This window comes from Diabrotica virgifera, chromosome 2, assembly GCF_917563875.1.
Source record: "Diabrotica virgifera virgifera chromosome 2, PGI_DIABVI_V3a".
In the NCBI taxonomy this organism is placed as follows: domain Eukaryota; kingdom Metazoa; phylum Arthropoda; class Insecta; order Coleoptera; family Chrysomelidae; genus Diabrotica; species Diabrotica virgifera.
Window position 1 is genome coordinate 49,389,361 of NC_065444.1, and position 18,537 is coordinate 49,407,897.

Consider the following 18,537-nt stretch of genomic DNA (forward strand, 5'->3'; position numbering starts at 1 on the left):
ACGGACGTCAACAATTCGGGAGTCAAATAGCAAATGAATAAATTTGTGTAACTTTTAAAACTAAGAAAATGAGTGACACATGTAAAGCCAGACATTCCATCATTAAGATTCACGCATCATATACACATGTGGTTGCGGAATGCAATCATTGGGCCTAGTTAGCCATGCTTCTTTTCCACTTTCGACAAAAGTCATATATATCCGGACTTTTTTCTTTCACTTCTCGGGATCAGACCGTGAAGTTACCAAGATAAATATAAACAATTTACAGGAGAAGTATATCCTGTGGTACTGTGGTCTGTTATAGAAAAAAATAGTTTCCGTAAAACTTCTGTGCCTACTTTTTGTTATACAAGGACGATTCAAAACTTTGGTACTTATACAATTTTTAAATATTACTAAATATATACTTCTGCTGTCGAAATTCATCTATAGATTTTAAAAATAACTATATACATGGTTAATTTTTTTATAGTTAATAAACTAGAAACAACAAGTTCACTATATGTGGCTTTAATTATGAGTGGGGTATGACAAATGTAGCATGTGTAACGTAGATAAGAATTGAACTTCAAAAAAGTACTAACTACCTCAATATTTCACCCCTTCCATAATATTAGGCTCTCCATAGAGATAGTTAATTTCAGGATTAGTATATCTTCATCAGTTACCCTTGTCGAACCCTGCACCATAAATTCGTCATAAGGAAATAATATCGCCACATTATAATATGGTAAGAACTGGTATTAAAAAGATGGTAAAACTATTTCATGTTTGTGGAGACTGAAGACCACCGATTTAAGGCCGACCAGAACTGGAAGAAATTAGGGAAGGCCTATGTTTAACTTTGGAAGTAGGAGGCTGATTGATGATGATAATGACGAATACATATTGCCTATACGTTCTTCATATATCTGATTTTTGGAAGCATATATTTCTTATCGCGGGCTACAGGCGAAATGCATTGACCGGTGAGGTGGATCGCGCAGAGGTATAAAAAAAAAGACAACAGAAAAGCGTAAAACGCGGTGAAACGCGTAAAACGCGGTGAAACGCAATGAAACGACAAATCACGCGACCACACACTACTTGGTTACTTGGGCTACTAAACGCAGTTCCATTCGTGGTCCTTAATAATATAAAATAAAATAAAATAAAATAAAATGAAATAAAATAATAAAATAAATTAAAAAACAATAAAATAGAATAAATTAGAATCAAATAGGATAAATAAAAATAAAATAAATTGAAATAAAATAAAATCAAATCAAATAAATCAGAAAACAATAAATTAAATTAATAAATTAAAATAAAATAAAAATATTTATTAAAATAAATCAAAGACCATCGCTCCGTGCCTAAACGATAAGAAGGATATGCTTCCCCTTCTGGGTCACTCCCGGAGTGCAACATCCCGTTTTATATATAATTATAAGAATGTTTGATTTTAAAATAGGTATCACATCTGCATTTTTAATTGATTCCAAAGATCATCAAGCTTACTAGACCGAATCATAAAAGGCAATAAGAAAAAAATTTAAAAAATAGAAAAATAACCTGGTCGACGTCCCAACTCATTAGTTAGTGAGGTGATTTGTAAGAAGAAAACAACTAGCACTCGAATTCTTCTTCTTCTTTTTCCCCAGCTTTGCCCTTTTCAAGAGTCGCTGTTCATCTTCGCCACCCATTTCTGTCCAATGTGTCTTCTTTACCTAAACTTTTCTGTCCCAAGTCCTCTGCCACACAGTCTCTTCATCTTGCCTTCCATATTTATGATCCTTATACCAAATATAGCTCTATTTCCTTCTCACTGTCTTTCTCTATCAAATGCCTCCTTCCTGGCATAAACTCAAACAATTCTCTCCCAAATTTTCTTTACGTGCCATATTAACTCTATCCCTCTATAGTTCTTACAATCCTGAATATGCCTTTTATCTTTATACAACGATACCATCATACTTTCTCCGTCTTCATGTATTACGCATCTTTTTTCTCATACATATATCCTAACATTGTTCTTCCTGTATTTCTTCGTGTATCTTCATATGTGCTACTCATGATTTGCCACAAAACATCAGCCCCTTTCTCTCCTAGAGCCTTGAAAACCTTCACAGGTATTCCATCAGGTCCTACCTTTACGATTTTTCATTCTATATAACACATCAACAACCTCATCTTTCACTATCACTGATATTACATTCTAATTTGGAATCCCGCATCTTCTGTTTCTCCGCACCTTCTTCTTTATTTAGTATTAAAGCACTCATACCATCTTTGCTTTATTTCAATATCGGCTCTGAACACTCTTCTATCCGCACTCTAAGGGTAAAAGCAGAACAAGTAGGTCGAGGTGGAGGTGTAGGTCGCGGTGGATGCTACTAGTTAAGTCGCGGTCGACAGCGCATAGCAAGGAAGTCACCTGCGCTGTCAGTCGAGCTAGAACCACTATCAAGTGAAGTAGTTTAATGAAATTTGAATGACAAAAAGACTGTGCTTTTGCGATGTTGTGTCAGTCAAGTGATGAAAGTGATGAAATGTCAGCTGTAAATAATCAGATCCTCCTTTATATTTCAAAAATTTACTGTATTTAATTACTTTAGAAATTCAAAAATAAACTGAATACAAAAAATGGATTATTATAAAAAGTATCAACTCAGATAGCGCAGGTAATGACAACTTGGCTTCGAACGGACCAATCACAGGGAAACATCCTTGTAGGCAGCTCAGTAGACATCCATGTAAAACAAACAAAAAAACCTCCATCGCGACTTACTTGCTCTGTTCGCTTCCATTCAGTACAATGTGTTTGTTTTACATGGAGATCGACATCGACCGCGACATCCACCTCCACCTCATCCGCGACCCACTTGTTCTGTTCTTACCCTTAGGGCGCGTCCATAGTGAATGGTTTCCGAGTCAGACAGCCAGCGCCGAGTCAGCGTGATATATCATTCGTATTTAGTTGTCAGCGCGCTGGTGCACTTTGGACAACCCCATTTAAATTTAGCTACACCGACTTGGCGTCGGCGTCCTGACTCGAAATCCTGACGCGCCCTTAATCTGCCGCACCTATGTAAGGTCCTTTGATGACTTTTCCCTTGCTTGAGCAATGATGTATAATATTTTCATCCCCTCTGCTGTTTCCATGTCTTCATACAGCTGGGCAGACGATCTGTCAGCAGTAACTATAACTAGCACTCGAAGATGAAGATAACATAAACAGAGCACAACTTTAAAAACTCACGAAAGAGGGAATTAGAAAAAGGTTAGGCGCTTAACTCACAATAGACTCACAATAATTGAAGTACTTTTGTAGAGTAGTTGTTCATTTGGAATTCGTTTTTAACTGATTACTACAAAAGCGTTACAAAACTAGAAGCAGTAGAATAAGCACTCATTGTCTGACTATCACACGATCACGTTATAGTGTATTTAATCATCTTTTTCTGATAAATCTACTTCTAAAGTTAACAAAAATGTCTCTGCGCGAAATTAATTGCTAGCACTGTAAAACAATGGAAGTCTTACTACTATGCGTTACTAATTGGTACTTATCATTAAAATCTGGCAGACAATTTAATGAATACCTACTGATTGGGATTTAATTAGTAATTTTTTGAAGTGTGGGTTTTGTTGTTTATGGTTTTGCATACTAAACTGGCATTTTGTTTATTATCTAAAGGTAATCAGGTTTACATCAGAGTGGAATAATTTGATTAAAGTAATTAATGAGATATTCATGTATATTTTGCTACTGCATAGTGCTTTTAAGGTGAAACTTACCAGAAATTATCAAATATTAAAAAGTCAAGCAAATTCATGACCGTGTCATGAGTTTTTAAACCACTTATAAAAAAGTTATTTATTTCTTAATAAGTTCAATCAATGTTGCTAAAAACGGATTCTATGCTTCTTCGTTCCTTAATTTTGTTAATAATCGAAGCCTTTGCGTCTGTGTATTGTTGAGGATTATAGGCTTCGGAGTCAATGTCCATTCGCCACAAATGTAATTGTCTTTACAATCAATGCAATCAAGAGTTCATTGGCCTAACTGCTGCCTATGACATAGTTAACCATCAACAGCTGCTGGCAAGACTCTACGAAACTACAAAGGATCTCCGACTTACAAGGTTAATGAAATATCTCCTCCAGAATAGACGCTTCTACGTAACGTATCAGTACAACAACAGTCGGTGGAGAGACCAAAAAATGGGCTCCCACAGGGAAGTGTTCTCGCGCCGATTCTATACAACATATTCACCAACGACCAACCTATAAACCAACAAACAAGGTAATGTGTTTACGCTGATGAACCTACCATGAAGTCGAAATGAAACTGACAGATGCCCTAGGAGACTTAGCACTATACTATGATCAAAACCATCTGAAATATACAATCCCACAAAAACCCAGGTGTGTGCTTTCCATCTTAGAAACAACCATGCCCGAAGGCAGCTAGAGGTGGAATGGCGTGGCCAGATGCTGAAACACAATGAGACGCCAAAATACCTCGGTATACGATAGAACTTTGTCTGATCGATACCACGGTCAAGGAAAAATAAAGTAAGTTCCAAAAATAATACCATATTAATAACTAACTAATCTGGGTAAACCTCTGCACGGGCGACATCCCAATGAGGTCAGCCAAGACTATGTCGACAATACAGCGTCGAACTATTGGTTGACATCAGGAAAGATGTTCCCTGAAACGGAGGGTTCATTACTGGCCATTCAGGATCAGGTTATACCAACCAGAAATTACCTGAAATATATCATCAAAGACCCTCAGGTTCAAAACGACAGATGCCGATATGAATGTCAAGCCCAAGAAACCATCCAACATCTTACAGGGGGCTGCCCGGCATTTGCTGCAACTGAATACAAGGAACGACATGACGCAGTGGGAAAAATCCTTCATCAAGAGATAGCTCTCAAGCTGGTACTTCTCTAAACCGATTATCTCCCGTATTATCAATACGTCCCTGAGAGTATGCTGCTTGAGGATGGCAACTACAAGCTATACTGGGACCGAACTGTGCTCACAGACCAAACAGTGGTACATAATAGACCAGATCTCGTACTAGTTAATAAATTAACCAGTCAAACAACACTAATAATTGATGCGTCGATACCTAACAACAATAATCTACGCAGTAAATTTACTGAAAAGATCGCCAAGTACAGAGATCTGGAAATTCAAATACGAAGGCAATGGAGAATGCAAAGTGCCCAGACGATAACGATTATTATGTCTACTACTGGAGTCATTCCGAAGACCCTCCTCGAAAGCATAAAAAAGCTGGGTCAGAAAGCTGTACTACTCGCGACGCGACGGCCAGAAGTGTACGAAAATTTTTGGGAGATACACCTGCATTACAAGTCACCTAGGGCTCGATAACACGGAAAGAGTCCCACCAGAGCTCAATCCTTTTGATACCGTAGGTATCTGGGATGAGTCAATTTTCCCCTTAGAGGGAGTGTGAGCCCAATGGCTAAATCTGACTAACTAATACAAAATGGAAAGCACAGCCACACACTCTCCGCATTTCGGCCTTAGCATTATGCTTTTAGGTCGTGGTGTTTGAAGCACCAGTGTGGATAACTTTGCTTAAGCTAAAAACATCGACGTGGCTCTAAACGAAATGATTATATTATCTAGTTGCCTAGACAGGACACGTCCGATGTAGAATGAAACAAGGAGGAAACAGATCGAAGACACATCTTATATGATCACCAGACTCAACCAGATAGACTGAGACCTCGGAAAAACTTTCTGAAAAAATCAGGATACATCTCCGAAGCGCCAGAGATGCGCCGAATACATATATGGCAAGCATCAGTTATCACAACACATTTTGGCCCCTCAGAGGAAATGACTACTGGACACCATTTACCGGAAAGCGCTAAACATACCTACTAAGAATCAGCGTTTCACGTTGTACTATTAACCTGTAAAAAATGGGGATACCAGGAAGACGACACCTGCGACTGTGGCGCTGTTCAGAATAGTCATCATCTACTATCATGAACAGAAATGAGAGAGACCTGCAGAGAAGAATACCTAATTGTAGCAAATTAAAGGGAAACCATTGGAAATACAGAATTTAAAGTTGTTGGTGTTCCGGACACGGAAAGTAAGTAAGTATTACGATCAATAATTATTGTGGTTTAATCTCATATAAACAATATACCTCTGCTGTGCAGAGGAGGATGCAGAAGAGGACTACCACCAACACGCTGGATGGACGACATTAAAGGAATGTCCAATTGAAACAAGACGCACAGAACCGTGGAGTGGCAAAAAATAGGAGAGACCTATGTTCAGCAGTGGACAGAAAAGGCTGCATGATGATGATGATACGTAAAGAAACCAGTTTCAAAAAATACATTTCCAATAACTACCAGAAACAGTACGTATTAATTTTCTTATTAACTATAGGAATAAGACAGATAATAAGACAAGCATTAAACAAACTGTATTTAATTCCCTATTTAAAATTGTTAAAAACGTGAAATCCTTCATCATTAGTATCAAGAAACAAATTTTTAATTGGATAAAATTAATTGAAACAAATTAAAGTAATTCGAAGATCTAAAGTAATTGCTTTTTGAAACAATTTCCTTGCCAATTAAACGAAGGTGTACACTGCAAGTTTTATGAAGATATATGTGCAATTAAGATGAGATGAGATTAGATAAGAAGGTAATATCTTTATCGTATAGGTGTAAAATAGGAACTCGGCAATGTTAAGAATCTAATGTAAATCTAATTTAACCCTCTTCTATTCTTCAAATCTAAGTTGTTATAGACAGTGTATTTTTTTTGTAATTCATTCTTTTATGTTTTATGCTAGAGAATTTACCTACAGTAATACCTTGTTTCCAGAAAAAAACACGACATTATTAGAACATTAGTGTGTCGTTAGGTTCGCTGTCGTGATCCCGCTATTGCAGTAATTTAATTTATTTAATAGAAATAAACCACAATTTTAATTGGAAATTTTTGTATTTTTTTTAATAATTTGAGGGCTTTGGTAGTTTTTGTATTTAACGTTTAAATTTCTACTTAGGAGATCATTGCCAAAATACGTATTTTGAGAACGATTTCCGAAGTGAAAATCCAGGATTACGAGTTCAAACTTGACAATGCCTTCTACTTTGTCAACCCACACTCAACCACTCTTAACTCTTAGGTGCTTAGGAGTCTCACTGACTCCCTAATAATATCTGTCATTTGCTTTTCGAATCTATTGGCGTCCTGCTATATCTTCATATATATACAGATTGTGAGGTACGGATACCCTAGAGTTTTACACTTCATGGATCTATGTAATGTTCTAATTATTGTCGGATTGATCTTCTGAACTGGCTTGAGGTGGTAGCATCATCTTCACTTAAAATTTTTGTTTTGCCTCTACCCCAAATGCTTAATACATAGTTGTTAAAAGTTGTACATAAAATAATGCATTGTTCAATAACTACACGAACATCAAACTTATCATTACATTCAACAAGGTTATTAACCAGTGGCGAACCAGAAATTATTTGGGAGGGGGGTCATGGATCTTGGGGGTGTTTTAATTACTTCTCTGATGCAAGGTGACTTAGTCTTACCACCCCTAGGATAAGTGGGTTTTCAATTATTTTTTGGAAAGGACTTAATTTTTTTTATTTTACAGCTCTTTATTTTTTTAGGATTATTGAATTGATATTTATTTTCGTTTGGGGAGGGGGGTCATGACGGCGTGACCTCCTGTCTGGATCCGCCACTGTTATTAACTTCATTTTATGGATAAAAAATCTGCCGTTACCATATTCTAAGTAACAGTTATAGAATATTATATATTATTTTTTACTAAACATTGACTACTAATTTACAAAAACGGTGTTTTTTCGTTCATCAGATGCCACATACACATAATTCTTTATGCCACTGACACATGTCAACGGACCCACTTTTCCATTCCGTTTTTTCTTCTACCATCAACCTAATTAACTGCACATACTACAGCATAATAGGCGTTCGGTTGCACAACTGGTAAGACCGAAGAATTTCATTAGAGTTCTTCGTAATTATGTACGTCTTATAAATGAATTCGCGGTCACATTGTGTGACATTTTAAAGACAACAATAATATTCCAATTATGACATCCGAAGAAAAGTCAAGTAGTCATAACTGGACCAATTAAAATGCTTCTAGCCACAGTTCATTAAATCAACTTCTTAAAAAACGATTGTATGTAGTGTTGTTTTAAAAAGACAAGAATTCTGATAAGGCGCATGGTGCGATTAATTCAGTCAATGAAGTAGTTGCGGGGTGTGCGTTACCCCAATAACATGTTATGGAAATAAATATACAAAAAAATCACAAACTTTTCTTATATGTTTATTCTTACGATTCGTTTATTAAATTACCTAATTATTTCTGTGGTTTGAAACAAATAAAACATTATCTATCGAGAGTTTCATCAAGAAATAATGGAAATGGAATCCAGGTAAAAATACCGGGTGGCCAACTAAGAACGGCCGTCGGCTATATCTCAGAAACGGATTATGTCAGAGCTTCGGGATAAAAAATTTTATGACAAAAGTGACCTCGAGAAAAGCCTGGAAATTATTTTTAGAATTGTAGGTCTACCGCTAGATGGCGCAATTTAAACAGAAAAATTTAAAAAGGAAAATTTGACAAAATTTTACCAATTAACAGGCATTCAAAATACGATCATCTTATTCTTCATAAAATTATGCGTATATTTTGTAATACAAGTTTTGGTCAATCTTTTAAAATAAGAGGTAGGGGAGAGTGGGAACCTTGTTACGGAAAAGTGCTTGTAAGTCCGGTTCTGCTTAACCGATCTTTACAAATTTGGTCTTGTTGTAAACAGCTCTTTACTGGCAATGTAGGAGTTATAATGTCGAAGCAACCTAATATGTTTGGTACCTGCTAGAGGGCGCTATTTAATTTTTATTTTAAATCTAGTTTTCCTTGAAAAATATTAAATAGAAACATACCGTTTTATTATCAGATTATAAAAGAAGAATAAATTAGCAATAAAATACCGAAAACAGCATGTCGATATCTTCTTCCAATCCGGAGATATCTTAAAAAACGTGTTAAATGGGAGAAACTTTTATGCTTAACTTAACAGTAGTTATAAACCCACTAACTTAACTAATAATTGCATAGGTCTTACAAATTACATTAATTTACAATAACAATACATTGTAAATCATAAATTATAAAAAAAAATGCTCAGATACAATTGGCTTTTAACTACATAAATTAAAATTTATACTTACCTACTACCAATAATACACAAACTAAGTACCTAAGTAAATTCCAAAATAGTAATTACTGAGAAAAAACTAAGACTAATGGCGCCCAAGGTGCTCAAAATGTTGTCCATCATTTGCAATACAAGACAAAAGTCTCCGACGAGTGGATAAAACGGAAGCTTCAATTTCTGCTACTGGGATGCTTTGTATTGCATCTCGTATTCTTTGAATCATATTATCCCTTGTCGTAGGTCTATTAATAAAAACTATCTCTTTTATTCTTCCCCACAAATAAAAATCCAAACACGTTAGGTCGGGGGACCTTGCTGGCCAAGCAAATAGGCTTCCACGTCCTATCCACCTATCAGGATAGGTTTGGTCTAAGAAATTCCGAACACCTCTATAGTAATGTGCTGGGCACCCATCATGCTGAAAAATCATGTCTCGACGAGTTGCTAATGGTACGTCTTCTAAAAGTAGTGGCAATTGGTTCATTAGAAAATCTAAATAATTTTCTCCATTCAAATTTTCATTAAAAAAATATGGTCCAATTATTTGTCCACCTAGAATACCGCACCATACATTAACAGACCAACGACCCTGATGCCGAACCTCCTGCATCCAATGGGGATTCGTTTCAGACCAGTAATGCATATTATGGCGATTTACATGGCCATCACTACGAAATGTAGCCTCATCTGACCACATAATACTTGAAAGTAATTCGGGGTTGTCGTCTATCATATTTAGTAGCCAGTTACAATAATCCAGCCTGGTATCGAAATCTTCAGCATTTAAATGTTGGTGTAGGACAAGGTGATATGGATGCAATCTAAAATAGTAAATTTTGAGATAATTAAAATTTTGCAAAATGTGGAAAATATAAATATTTACAAACTATCATTCAAATATTGGATGAACTATAAAAATTATGGCGTATTCTAATTGCGAATAAAGTAAACGAATATGATTTACTAAAGTTACCTGTGGTCTCTTAAAATATTTTGGACAGTGGTTCGACTTATTCCCAAACTTCTGGCGATAGCTCTTGTGCTTAAATGGGGGTTTACATTTATAAACGCTAAAACGTTTATTACATTTTCCTCAGTGCGACCTATACGACGTCTTCGATGCAAAGGTAAATGCACACTTCCTGTCGTACGTAAACGTTGTGCGATTCGAATAAAAACTCGTCTACCGTGATGTCGTCTGTTGGGATACTGCTGTGCATATACTCTAGCAGCAACAGTGGCATTTCTCATACATTCAAAATAAACTGCCAACATGTCAAAAGCTTCTTCATTTGTAATAATCATATTTTTATATTTATATTAACGAATGTAATTAATTAAAAAGGTAACAACATAAACAATAGACACAATTACAACGCCATTAAAAGTTTTGACATTAGAAGCGATATTCATTTGTTAATCATAGCCTTGCTTGTAGGTATGTAAAGGGCAATTTATTTTATACTTATTACTGAAGTGTAATAATTTGACTGTTACTGATTAATCGACTTAGGTAATAGTTTCCTAATACTTTTCATCAGTCCTTGATTCATAAGATAAATGGTGGTACAATATACCTACTTACCTAATAATATAGTAACATAATAAGTCGAAATTAGAATATGCATAAAAGTTTCTCCCATTTAACACGTTTTTTAAGATATCTCCGGATTGGAAGAAGATATCGACATGCTGTTTTCGGTATTTTATTGCTAATTTATTCTTCTTTTATAATCTGATAATAAAACGGTATGTTTCTATTTAATATTTTTCAAGGAAAACTAGATTTAAAATAAAAATTAAATAGCGCCCTCTAGCAGGTACCAAACATATTAGGTTGCTTCGACATTATAACTCCTACATTGCCAGTAAAGAGCTGTTTACAACAAGACCAAATTTGTAAAGATCGGTTAAGCAGAACCGGACTTACAAGCACTTTTCCGTAACAAGGTTCCCACTCTCCCCTACCTCTTATTTTAAAAGATTGACCAAAACTTGTATTACAAAATATACGCATAATTTTATGAAGAATAAGATGATCGTATTTTGAATGCCTGTTAATTGGTAAAATTTTGTCAAATTTTCCTTTTTAAATTTTTCTGTTTAAATTGCGCCATCTAGCGGTAGACCTACAATTCTAAAAATAATTTCCAGGCTTTTCTCGAGGTCACTTTTGTCATAAAATTTTTTATCCCGAAGCTCTGACATAATCCGTTTCTGAGATATAGCCGACGGCCGTTCTTAGTTGGCCACCCGGTACATCATGTATTTTTTTTCCATTCGTACGAAGCATTTTTTGTGTGTATTTAATAAAACCGACCAAATAAGGTAGATAGTTGTAACTTCCACACCAGTGGCGGATCCAGCAGGATCCATTATCGTCAAGAGGGGGGCCGATTAGCTAAATTTCTATGAAAAATAAATGAATAAATGAATGTTTTTATAATCTTTATATATACCTTTCTTTGAGGGGGAGGCGATCGCCCCATTGCCCTCCCCTGGATCCGCCACTGTTCCACACCATATCTTATTCAACATCAATGGCGTTACAACTCTTCGCGAGTATTTACTGTTGTCTTCCATGTTTGTCGGTCCTGTGCCACTATTTCCCATTGTCTCACTCCCATTTTCTCCAGATCAGATTCTTTCTTACTGCATCTTTACACCTTTTTCTAGGCCATCATACACACCTTCTACCATCTGGTCTTTCCCAAAACACATTGTTTATAAGGCGGTTGGCGTTACTGCGTATCACATGTCCTGCCCATCTTAGTCTATTAGCCTTTATACACTAGATCTTCCCTTTCGAATACAGACTCTAACTCGTCGTTGTGTCTGCGCCTCCAGTTGTTTGTCACGCTATCTCTGCAAGGACCGTATATCACTTGAAGGATTTTTACACCAGCAACTCATTTACTTCTCTTTTTTGTTAGCTGTTTCGTCCATGTTTCGCTTCCATATGCGACTGCTGGCCGTGTTATGGACCAGCAGTCCCTTTAATGAGCGGCCGTGGAGTAACGGCATAAACGCTGGCCTCATACGCCAGTAGACGTGGTTTCGAGCCCTGCCAAAGACAAACCATTTTCATTTTCAATAATGACACGAGCCGTCTCCCCGTGCCTCGGAGAGCACGTAAAGCCGTCGGTCCCCCTGGGCTAGTGTACATCGGCACTAGTTACTTAAAACAGGGTTAAAGATGTAAATGGCGCCGGAACTATCCGAAAGGATCTCCCCGGCAAAAATGCCATACGATATTATTATTATTAGTCCCTTTAATACGTTTCTTAGACATAACGAAGTTAAGTAAACCTTACAAAACCTGATGAAGCTACCTAGTCTCGCTCGCTGCAAAAGTTCGTACCTCTAAAATGTTAATCAAACCTAAACTAACTTAAACCTAACCGAACCTTTCCAAACCTTACGAAACCTCACTAACTTACGTAATACGACTCCCTATTCTCTCACTTGGACCTGCTGTTAGTGAAAATGTTCTACATAAGTAAAAGGGTTAGATATCTTTATTAATTTGGGTTAGCCATGTTGTCCCTGTTTAGGACTTCGCATCCTCTTCAGGATTTGAATTGAATTTGAATTTGAATTTGTCGTACAAACCAATTTCCAAAGGTGCACTGTGATGGTTGTGTCAACAACAAAGTAAATGTGGAAGTGAAGCAAAAATGAAGGCTATTGAGATATTGTCGAGTCAGAGGAGATAAGAAGCTGGCTGGATTTTTGATATTCTTTCCAGATTGTGTAGTGTTTTGTGTGTTAACTCAAGGGTGACAGCAACTGTGTTTCTAATTACACTTGTTTCTGCAGGCGTTTATAAGTTTCAGTCAACCTTAGCACTACATAATATATTGCACTAAAATTCTGTTAATTCTATAAATCTATGCCGGAAAAGCGTTTAACTGCTAGAAAAAATCGGAAAAACGACGTAAGTAAATCGAAAAAGATTTTAGTTAGAGAATGCAAAATTATAAAATGCACATTTGACAAAACATTTGCTAGTTTTCAATCATTCCTTATAAACATATTTAAATTGAACATCTCATGATAAATCACCATGGCTTCAACAAATAGCCAACTTATATATCCCGCTGTTCTATTTTATGCCGAAACGTATCTTTTTTCCTTTTTCGTTTTCATGCCAGTTCAGTTTTCATGTGAGTATATTCGAAATTACAACATGACACAATAATAATAAAACAACAAAGAAAATCGCGGCTTCAGATCTCATTTGCACATCGAAGCGCTAGTATTTTGCATTTCTCTCTTTTTGTTGAGAGGAACAGATCTGGATTAGCTCCAACAAATCGGCGAGCCCACCGACATGTAGTGAGATCGAGATACAAGTTCAGGAACTGATTATAAACACTGTAAAATATTTAGAACATCTAAAATACATTACAATTTTCATTTTTTTAGGCTTTATTTTTACTTTACTGAAAAAAGACTGTTTATTTAAACATGTTGGAAAAGAACCAACCAGAATTCTCCTTTTATATTGTATGTACTTGGAAATAGCCAGAGTAAAGGCGCATTTAAATCAAAGCGAACACGAACGAACGAACGAAGGAACGAATTCGTAGGTGTTCGCTTGGTCATTCGTTCGCTACAAAGTAGGGCCATTTACATTGAAGCGAACGTTCGCATTCGTTGATGATCCGAAGTGCATATTGCCCGCAAATGTATGATGGGCCAGTCACGTTTTAAGTTTATTGTCCTGTTTCTTGCTGGGTAAATTTTAATCTTGTTGGGTAATAGCTTATAAAATGCAATGTGTGTTCTGTAAGGAAAAAAATATGTCATATTCATAAATATAAGTAAAAATTTTGATACGACTTCAATAATTTCATATTGTTCTGTTTCTATTCTATAATTATCTATGTATTTAATTTAAACAATTTGATTTTAATAATTAAAATAAAATAAAAATTATTTCCAGACTCAAAAATAATTTATTCAGGTATTTTTTATTATTTTGTTGAAAATTTTGATGATAAGTTTTATTTATTAATATTTTATTTAAATCTGGCATTATCAACTAAAGTTGGAAATAAATAAAACGTCCAAAAATGTCTAGCAATTATAAATTCATATTTCTTCTTCTTCTTAAGATGCCGTGCATTTCTGCGTAGGCGTCCACTGTACATTGTCTTGTTTATAAAATATTACTGTAATTTATTAAAATATTATGTTTTTAGCATTGCAAAGCATTTCATAGCCGTGGATTCTTGTCCACTGGCGGTGGGGATTACGCAGCCATGACATCTTTTTTCCAGACCCCTCTTACCCTCTATCTTTGTATATCAGTTGCTGAAAAGTGTATCGTTCCCTCGTAACATATGCCCCAAATATGCAGTCTTCTTACTTTTAACATAATTTACTTACTACTTATAATAACTTACCAAAAAGGTTCCCAATCCTGTAAACCCGCTCTTCTTAGTACTTAATCGTTTCTGACTCTGTCCGTCCATGATATTCTAAGCATTCGACGTAGGCACCACATTTCAAACACTTCAAATTTGTTAATGGAACTGGCCTTTAACGTCCATACTTCCATTCCGCACAAGAGCACAGGTCAAATGTAACACTTTTTTTTAGCATATAAATTACTGACAAAAGATTTGTATTAATATTTCTAATAATGACAAAAGCAATGACAAAAAAATTATCTTCTTAAAATACTTTGGAATTCAACATATTTAGGTAGGTAGGTGGTACCTGTATAATGTGCTTCGAACTAATGCACGCAATATGTATCAGCAGACAGGTAGTTGGTATTGTACGCTGTTTGAGGGAGCATAGAGAATAATATATTAAAGAACCAGCCTTCTTAAAATTCTTCCTCGAAAAAGTTGCTTGCTCTTGGTATTACATATGACTATGTTCAAATAATAAATTGTAAAATTGGTGTATCAAAATAAATTTGCTTTTAATTAATTTTCGCAATTAACTTGATTTGCTTACCTCATTAGTCTTTCTGGGTTGAAATTTATCCAATAAAAACATTAGGCTTTTAAAAACAAACTACTTCGAACCCTCTTTTTGTCTGTCTCGTCTAAATGATGCCAGAAGCTAATTCATTGTTTTAGTTCAGAGACATCACAACCCATTCTTATAGAAATATTATATCAAGCATCAGTTTTTCTGTTTATTATTTTATATAGCTTCGATATCGGGTTTCATAGGCATTCTTCATTTCTATATAACTCAATTAATTGAAGTATCTTTTGATTGGTCCATTCCATATTGCAAAATTATGTTTTCACGCCCTACACAATAAACAACCCTCTCAAACTAATGTTTGTAAATAAATTAAATCAGTACTTTAAACGAATTCGTTCGCTACCGTCTATCCACTGTCCACATTGAACAACGATTTCCTTTGATGATTCGCTAACTTACCGACATCGGTTGGAACATGTGCGAATGCGAACGAATTCGTTCGGTCGTGCTCGATTCGCTGTACAAATACAATAAAGTTAACGAACGAATTCGTTCGTTCGTTCGTGTTCGCTTTGATTTAAATGCGCCTTAAAATAAAATAGAATAAAAGTACTCAGAACAGAAAATGTCGGTTGGAAGAAAAACATCAACAAATTAAGAAATGAACAAGAGCAAATCATTAAGGATCGAGATCAAATTATGAATACTACTTATAGAAAGTTTTATATGTACAGTGCTAGTCAAAAGTCCGTACCCCCCCCTCGTATCTTTTGAACGGTTATACTTATAATAGTGAAATTTGGAGGCAGGAAATAAACGGACATAGGCTTCTTAACTAGTCATGACAGGTGACGTAATAGTGACAGATGACTTTACAGCGCCACTGTGAGAGATAATTTTAAATACGACCTTATGGTACCTCGTTTGAAACCTCGTTTGATACCTCGTTTGAAAGGTATTGAAAATACATATTCAGCTCATTTTAACGAATAAATGAAATAATATGAAACTGTAGTTTCGCATTTAATTAATAAAAATTCAATCCTCTGCCTATGGTTACTTATCAAAAAGGTTAACGTTGACGTAAAAACTATTAGAGAGCTGAAAAACGTCAACTTTTTTGACAAAAAAACCATAGGCGAATATTTGAATTTTTATTAATTAAATGCGAAACTACAATTTTATATTTGTTTCATTATTTGACCAAAATCAAAATCAACTTATATCCAAAAAAATTAGTATGACTGAATAGGTATTTTCAATACCTTTTAAATGAGGTATCACTTGCCATAAGGTCCCATTTAAAATTATCTGTCACAGTGGCGTTGTAAAGTCACCTGTCACTATTACGTCACCAGTCATGACTAGTTAAAAAGCCTACGTCCGTTTATTTCCTCCCTCCAAATTTCACTATTACATATAAGTATAACCGTTCAAAAGATACGAGGGGGGGTACGGACTTGTGACTAGCACTGTATAGTCTTATTATATAGTTTTATTATAGTCATCTATACAAAGGACAGCCATGTATCCAGAGTGGATCAGTACTAAAGATAATTAATCAGGGATTTGAAATTTTACCAGACAAAACATCCAATGAAGTTCGAAGGTCAGTACAAGCAATGAAAAACAAGTCCCCCAGAGGCGATGAAATAGTGGCAGCCTTGTTTATGGCAAGTCCTTGCCAAACTATTCACAAGATGTCTGCAGCAAGCAGTAATACCAACTCAGTGGCACAATGCAGAAATGATTCTACTTCATAAAAAAAGGCGATGCTACCGACTTCAGAAACTACAGGCCCATAAGTTTATTTTCCCATATTTTTTTTTAAACTATTTACAAAAATAATTACGAAACGATTAGCAAATAAATTGGAACAGGCGGATTTTAAAAAGGCTACGGAACAAACGATCATTTGGTAATATTAAATCTTATGAACAAAATATAATAAACCACTAACTTTAATATTTGTGGATTATGAAAAGGCCTTTGACCGTAACAGTCAACAAAACTGTTGGAGGCCTTGACAGAATGCCGCTTTGACTATCGTTATATAAATATAATTAAAAACATATTATTATACTAAAACGCAACAGCTAGTGTTAGAGTGAGTAATCGTCAAACTCAGAAATTCCCAGAATATAAAGTGGAGTAGTCGGAGAGACACCTTAAATATCACCGAAACTGTTCACTACGCTTTTGGAATAAATTTACCCTATGTATAGGGCATAAACATAAAGGGAAAAAGGCACCTGAGGTTTGCAGATGATAATGTGCTAACAGCGGATAGGTTAGATAAGGCCAAAGAACGTTTAAATCAGCTCTGAGTTTCCTCTCTAGAAGGGGGATTGAAGATAAATATATTTTTCTACAACCGTGTTAAAAATGCAATTTTTAGCACTCCATACGAGCGTTAAAAATGATACTTTAAGGCACTAGTGCTTTAAAATATTTTTAAGGCACTACAGTTCGTATTGACCGTATAGACAATTTTGATGTAATGTCAAAAAAATATAAAAATGGAATGTCAGTCACGTTCAAGTAAAAGTTTTTGTAGATATTGTCCTGTAATTACGTTTGTAGAAAAAATATTGTATGATATGCGTGTTAAAAAGTACATTTTTAAGGCACTCATGTGAATTGCAGAACTCGAGAACTCGCTATCGCTCATTCTTCAAACTTTCACATGCGTGCCTTAAACGTGTACTTTTAACACTTATATCATAAATAACTATTAAAACACAAATAATGGCAAATCTTGCAATCAATACAGATATTATATGCGTAGTAAAAAGAGCCATAGACCGAGAATGGTTTAAGTACCGAGATTGGCATAGGAAAAGATAACCAAACCCTTGAGCTTCTTCATAATGTAGACTAACCACATTTTCAAACAGGTAGTCCAAAACACCAACATGTCTTAAAAGAAAAACCTTGTGTTAAAAATGTGTGTGTATCAGTGTAGACTTACGGAGCGAAAACATTGACCATACCAAGGAGAACAGCGCAAAAGATCCTTGTGGTTCAAAGGGCGATAGAGCGTGCTATGTTATGCGTTTCGCTTCGAGACAAAATACCAAATAACAACACTGAAGTGGAACTGTGCAGGTCACCTAGCTCCAATGACAGATAACGGATTAACAAGGTGGAGATAAAGAGATTATACCCAGCTAAGCAGAGGTCGTCCATACCAACTCGTTGGACTGTTGATCTAAAACCTTACCATAGAAATTGGATGCAACAGGAGGCACAAGATCCAAACAGATTACGAGTAAGATCTATGTCCAGCAGTGGACA

The 18,537-nt window shown here is 35.5% G+C and overlaps 1 protein-coding gene across 4 annotated transcripts in view; it reads right to left on the reverse strand.

Moving 5' to 3' along the window:
- The window catches only part of LOC114327685 (homeotic protein antennapedia-like), a 1,165,466-nt gene that overhangs the window by 90,984 nt on the left and 1,055,945 nt on the right, over positions 1 to 18,537 (reverse strand). The gene's annotated exons all lie outside the window — the stretch shown is intronic.